The 7,438-nt window shown below is 39.7% G+C and overlaps 1 long non-coding RNA gene across 6 annotated transcripts in view; it reads left to right on the plus strand.

The window, feature by feature from the left end:
- Positions 1-7,438, plus strand: part of LOC310894529 — a 114,682-nt gene that overhangs the window by 50,757 nt on the left and 56,487 nt on the right. The gene's annotated exons all lie outside the window — the stretch shown is intronic.

Below are 7,438 nucleotides of genomic sequence, written 5' to 3' on the forward strand. Positions count from 1 at the left end.
GTGGTCTTGAATATGTGTCCTCCTTATACTGGGTGATATTTACAAGTGCTTACACAGTATGTATTTTTTTCTCTTTAGATTCTTGGTTCTACCTGTCTGAAAGCATCAAGGGAGGCTTATTTATCATGGGACTTACAGTCATTGAGCTGTATTTTGCAAAACAATTACAGAAATTGAAATGTTAGCCAAAAGCATTTTCCCAAAACTTTTCAATTATGGGCAAGGCAATTTATTTAAAAATGTTTTCTCTTGCATCATTGTGCTTCCAGCACCATTACAGGAGCCAATTGCTGCAATAAACATGAAACGCACAAAACGTTTAAGTCTTTAAACACACCGTAGCACATGCACTTCATTTTTATTAGGTAAGATCCATTAAAGCATGAACTTTGTTTTACGTCTTGAATGGTTGTGAAAGACATTCTTCCTGTTAACACACCTATCTCAAAAAATAAGGCTTTGCATGTTTTCACACACAAATAAATATAAAGAAGAATTTGTTTTTGCAAGCAAATATTTTCTCTCAAAGGACTTATTTTGCTCCTCCTCCGTCACAAACATGATGCCAATGAGAATTAAGGAACAGCTAAATGGGGAACATATGCTATATGTTAGTATCCAAAGACTGAGAAATGCATGGAGGAGTGAATTGCATAAGTAGAAGAAGCCAAAATCAAGAATATCTACATATCTAGAAGAAGCCATTTGAATTAATCTTTAAACTTTGAAGGCCCCTTATAGGTGTTTGCAGTTTATATTGAGGAAATTTCCAGAGCTGAAGCAGTATGTATAGAGGACCTTCCAAAGGTTGCTAACTTTTGTCCCAAAAAGCGACCAGAAAAGGAACTGGAAGCCTGTACTACAACTCTCTGTGCAAGATGAACAAGAACAAATGACCAGAGACAGTTTGTTGTCCCTCTCCATTTGGAATGGGGACCCACAATGGTGTATTTCAGCTCCACAAGAAGATGGACTGAAATGTATATTCACTATATTATCTTCAGGTGTTTTGATCCAATATTGCCTGAGTGTGCAAAACACCTAAAGGCAAGAAAAGCCTTTGAATTAACTCAAAACACAGAACCAGTGAAATATTTTTCAGCAGATCATTTTTTATGATTTTTTTTTTCACTGTGGAGTGACATTTCTTTAAAACCAAAACTTTCCCTGGGAACACACCAGTTGGAACAAAACTCGTCATTGTCATTGCTGACAAAGCTGCAAACTCCAGAGGTTTATAAAAGCTGAAATTGCATAGGAAATACATACAGGCACGTAGCTTGAATACAGGCTACAATATATACACCCCAGGAGGCTGGAGTGTATAGACGCAGGCATATGGTCCCACCAAAAGCACTTGGAGTGTTTCCATCTTTCCTAATGGAAGCAAGACCAGTCCTTTAGTATGGAAATGCAAACAGGCAGATAGTGTGAGCCCAGGGGAGTTGCTGATTTGTTTGGCTATTGCTGTACGTCTGCTGAACGCTCACTTTAGCTGCAATATTTCTTGTTCGGTAGGAAGCCCTCGATAACATTGGTATCATTTCTCATGCCTGCTATTTTTCATGCTATAAATGCACTGGTCCCTCTGTAAACCTGGGGATAAGGGTCAGATCCATTTTCATTGCTGTAATCAGAATGTAGAAAGCTTTTGGAGATACGTAGATAAAATATGCTATGAACTCATGCAGAATTGTGTCATTTCACAGTTCGTACAGCCCTGACTGGCTGGTTTTCGAGATATTTCATCAGTTAGTGTCTTTCTCCCATGTAAACTCACATGAGACCAAGGGGCCAAGACTCACAGCCAGTCACTCCCACACATGCACCCTGGGGTACTGGGACCTCTTCTTCTCACGTCTGAGGAGAACGTCTACCCGTCACGCCTGGAGAGCATTTGCAGCAAGACTGGGCACAAGCTGCGTTCCGAATTCCCTCATGAGGAGTCCAAGAGTCACAGGTCCCCAAGGAGAGAAGGACCATGAGTGAGACCTTGCAACCCCATGGCTGTGACCCTGAGCGGGGTGCCTGGAGCTGGCACAGGGGAGACCCTGCTCCACCAGCAGTGCCTGGGCTTAACGCAGTAATGCTTAATGCTGCCAGGTGTCACATCTGGAAGGGAACGTTGACAGAGACACTGAGAAAAATCAGTCCAGGATGTCTCTGTAAGGACTTTCTGAACCCTGCCTCTTCAAATTAAACATTTATAGTCCCTTTTTGCTGTTTAAATTCTAACTTGGAGATATTCCATTTGATACAGTTGTTTTCTAATGATACAATTTTCACCTAAGCACTTAGTTGTTTGTCTAATGGAAAGAGGAGTCTATTAAACTGCTCTTAAATTATCTGACCTAGGTCTACAAATCTCATTCTCCAGAAGCAGACTAAGGTTAGACTAAACACGAGCGTGCTGGTCCCTATGTCTGCATACTAACAGGAGACGGTATTTCTCACCCACTGACCATAGCTTAGAACTTGATTGTGGTGGAAAGTCTTTTGACTGCAATTCCTCTAAAAAAAGCATGTGCTGAAGACTGAGACATTTAGGCTGCAAGGGACAGCTCAGCTCCCCATTTAAGGGCTTCTTTGGGCCACTGCAGTGAACACCAGTGAATTTTGGGGAAGATCCATAGGTCTCATCTACCCTTTTCAAAAGACAGACACCATTTCCATCCATCTTGGCCAGAGCCTGTACCCAGAGGCTGGCACCTTACCGAAGTTATACCCCATCTTTCTCATGCCTTCAGCCACCCTCGGTACTCTGCTGCTTTGGCAAATTCCCCATCGCCTTTCGCTTCTTCTCTCTGCCCCACACACCTTTTCTCTGAAGAAAGTTCAGCTTCCCAGTGTAAAGCAATAGAAACCAGGGCCTGAAGGGACTTCATGGAGGTGCCTAGCCCATCCCAGTTTCACAGAGAGACTCAGCTGTGCCTGAATTGGTATATGAAGAGCAGGAAGGGTCAGAGAGGCTGTAAGGCTGCAAGCCACTTTTGGCTTGGCTCTGATTAGCACCAGGCACAGGTGCAGAGCACCTCTCCGCTGTCAGATTTTCCACTCAGTGTATGTCCTTAATACAGGCAGAAACTATTTTTGGTTACAGCACAATCAGCTATCTTTATCAAGGGGTTTTCTACAGTGCCCATCTGTGTAGCAGCCAAGTACTTCCCAGACAGATTCGGTCTTCACGGACTGAATGAGAAAGCATTTCTCTGACAAATGATTTAAAAATAGTGTGAGTAGATTTATTAACACATTATAAAAACATAGACAGCTGCAGCTAAGTATAAAGCCAGGCAGCAAAATGGTAGGATAAAAGCTGGTTAATGTTTTACAAGAGGTTTTCTAGACAAAAAAAAAAATCTCTTTTCAAAATTGATTTTTTTCAGAGAATTGATGTCTTTGAAATGTTTTCATGTGATTCACTTTTACGGGCCAGATACTTCTGCACTCTAACAGTAATAAACATCTTAAATTTGAGAGTCTTAGTTAAGTTTACTTGATTTTAGTCAGTAATCTATTATTACTAAATTTCTCTAAGTAACATTTAAGCTAAGTTTACATTGTCTGCAGAAAGGTTTGCACTATTTAAATCAATTTAGAAATCTGTTAAGTAAATCTGACGCAAGTTTAGTTATAGCAAATGTCTTAGCTAATAAATTTCTTGGGACTGGGTTGTATCTTTTCTGCATGCATGGATGAAACTCAAGTGCTCTCAAGGCTTCAGTGAATAAATAATAAATGATGCAAAATAGCTTTTTGATACATAATAATATCATAACTTTAAAATGTGTTTTCCCAGGACCAGAAATGAGTGTGTCCCTCTGGGAAGTTATTAAATACAAAGAGAAAAAGAGCTATTTCTAGTGCTGGAAGCTGGTCAATGCATCTCTCACTACACCCTGGTTCCTGGCAATCATTTACACTCATCTCTTACACCCTTTCAAAGGGGCTGTAAATTATTACCAGCTCAGTATGCTACACCCACCTTATCACAGGTGAAAATAAATTGCAAAGCAATGAAGAATCAGATCTGTGGTATCTGCATGTGTGGAAAGGCTGCTGCTTTAGCATAACAGATATCTTTATTTATCTTCATTTCATCATAACCTCATGCTTAATACTTTCAGCACCCTCTCAGCTGTTATTTGACCCTCTGTATCATATTAGAGATCTGTTTTTCCCTTGTTGTGTCTCCTTAAACCCTTCTTGCTCAGAATAATCTCTTCTAAGACTGCAGAGTATAGCCAACATTACAGAAACAAGGTGAATAGTTTCTTAGTCTTGTTTCAATCATATGTAAGTATGTCAAATATACCTTAAAATGGCTTTATAATAAACCTAGATAACCTTTTAAAAATGCCCATTTTTTCCACTATATGATGAGTTGAAATGGAAGTAAATTTAACCTTTTTTTTTTCTTTTTTTTTTTTTTTTTCTTCTTCCAGGTGTGAGGTAAAGCAAGCACATTGTGCTTGTTCCTCTCTTTCCCTTTCCTTCTGAAACAGGGAATATCTTTCTTTCAGCAGATCTGGTACCCTCCAAGCGGCATCCCCAGATTATTACTGTGTACTACTCAAATGCGAGGAGCAGTTTCTTAGTGTTGTACAGGGTTGCGCCTGCTTCCCTGCTGTTAGTCATATCTCAGCCCCTGGGACACACAAAAAAAGAGGCAGCTACTGGTCATCATCTTTGACAAATGAGACCTGTGACCAGGTCACACAGTTGTTCAGAAATGTTTCTTGTGGTATTTGCTAAACCTTTGAAAGAGTTCCTTTTACAAGTATTGAAAGAATCTTACCACGGTGGCAAATTTAGGTGTCACAAAATTAGGAGATAAAGAAAGTTTTCTAGGCAGACCCAACTTGATTGCTTTATATGAACAAATTAGTCCTTAATGATGTGATAACAGACCCCTGAATCTCTTGGGGCCCCCATGGACAGTGTTCATTTACCACCGGGCAGTTCAGCACAGTCTATGTGGGAGGCTTTTGTCTCACTTACAAGACCTGCACAAACCATCCTCCAAGGGAAGCATTGCTCATTTTCCAAGAGCTTTTCCATCACGGCAGCAGCCAAATGTTATACAAACACTAAAGAAATTATTTTCTCACTGATGCCAAAAGATGAAATTAAGATATTATTCCCATTTTTGGTGGCACGGAGAGATTGAATAGTCACTAACTACAGGCCAGAGGTTTTCAGAGCCCTTGGCATATCGAGTGTGTTCGGAGTATAGCTTCCTTCACCTCCATTTACAGCTGAGACAGCAGCTTCTGCAAACCAGTTTTGTCTTCTGCACTGAGTGAGCATGGGAAAAGCTGGCTGAGGTCACTATGTATTTAAGAGTGAATCCATAAAGTTTGCAAAAAGAGGCTGGGCATGTGGTATTTATTCCAGCATGTATTTGCTTTGTAACCTAAATTTTATTTCATCTCAGTGAGTACAGGGTTCATTTTTATCTTATATTTTTGATACATTTAAAAATTTGGAAACATGACATGTAACATCATGTGGGAATCAGAACATGGTATCAGCTGGACAAGGCACTTTAGATGTGCTGTGTAAAGCCTTGCCAAATGCATTAACAGGGTAACCCACAGCAGGAACAGGTCCTCATCATCCCTGCTGTCTGGAAGGAAATGGAACATGTGGCCTGTAAGTGTCCCAGATGTTTGTCGAGAGCAGAGGAGTGAAGAGATATGAAAAAGGAGAGGCTTAGACCATGGAGGGGAAGTGGTTTTAGGACAGAAGTATGGAGGATTTGGTGCTCAAGTGGAGAACTACAATGATTTTTTTAATGCAACAATAGTTCAGCAAAAAGGTATTGCTGGAAAGAGCTTGCAAGGAAGGACAGGGGATCTTTGTGTGCTGTTCAAGGCACTGACATCAGTGCTGAGTCCCTCAACAGCTGGTTTTAACTCAGACACGCTGAGAGGGAGTGTGTTATATTTTATCTCGAGTTTCCTAAAGAGCCAATTACTTAAACAACTCCCACCACTCAGAGAAAAAATAGACATTTGCAATGAAGATTCACAGGGTCTCTAGCAACCCCCATGCTGGCCACCTCTGTCCTATGTTTGTCTGAAGCATCTCACGAGTTTTATCTCTGTTTTGCTCAGCATAGTACCTTCCCATACTTTATTCCTTGCTTCTGTTGAATCTGGTTTTGATGTCAAGGGTTTGGGCTCATTTTTTCCCCTCTTCTTTTTGTTACAGAAGCTGCAGGTCTGTCTTCCATTAGCAATCACCTCGTGGGAGGGAGGCTACTTCACAAGAGACTATTGTCCTCTGCTGTAATGGACTAGTCTGGTGTCCTGTGGCCCCATTAAATTCATGTTATCCACTGTCACAGTAGATATTCTGGTTCACTTTTTTTTTTTTTTTCCATAAAAATGCTCTAGCATTTCACAATTTCCTATTACTACCTAAAATAATCTGCCAGTCTGGGCTGAAACATTCTCTGCAGGTGGCAGCCCTGTTTGGAGGGTACTGATCTGAAATTAAGCAGCTTCATAAAGGTCTTCATCACTTTTAAGCACCCATTTAACAGTACATTTGTGATTTCTTTATCTTTCTTTCTTTCTTTCTTTTTCTTTCTTTCTTTCTCTCTCTCTCTTTCTCCCTCTTTTTCTTTCTTTCTTTCTTTCTTTCTTTCTTTTCTTTCTTTCTCTCTCTCTCTCTTTCCTCTCTCCTTCCTTCCTTCCTTCCTTCCTTCCTTCCTTCCTTCCTTCCTTCCTTCCTTCCTTCCTTCCTTCCTTCCTTCCTTTTTTTTTTCCAGCAACAATAAAATTTATATATCATTGAGTTGAAATAATACTATTTATAACTCAAAATTTTTCAGAACAGAGACATACCAACTGTGATCCATGACCCATTATTACTACAGCTGGTATGCTGTGGCTCACAAAGATGACTTTAGATGTGAGATTGTGTACTTGGTGGTTGTATTCTCTAATAATGCTGTTTATGGATAAAAAAGGGTAATAATCTAGAATGAATAAGTAGTTTTTCCCAGCACATACAAATAAATTAAGTATTGGATTGTGGATCTGAAGTTTCTGTTGTTTAGCAGAAACTATAATTTTAAACTGATGTTAAAAGTCTTTCTGACTATTCTGGTCTTTTTAAACTGCCTCTTCTTTACAGCATTATTTAGAGCATTTTAGTCTGCGTTGTTTTCTTTATGGAATTTGTCTATATCCTGGACATTTTGAGTTTTCTTTTGTAATATCCATACTTTAACCTAGTTCTCTCTTCTTTTCATCTAACTTTATATTTTTGTCTTTATCTGCAGTCCTATTCTGATCTGCACTCTTCCAATGACATTGTGATATGTTTCAGGTGCAGAGTAAATACAGACCTCATTTTTTAAAGATTGTGCTTTATCTCAATTTATATGCCATTATGACAGGGGTGTTTGTTTTGCTTTGGTTTTCAG

This window comes from Anser anser, assembly GCF_964211835.1.
Source record: "Anser anser genome assembly, chromosome: 2".
Lineage (NCBI taxonomy): Eukaryota > Metazoa > Chordata > Aves > Anseriformes > Anatidae > Anser > Anser anser.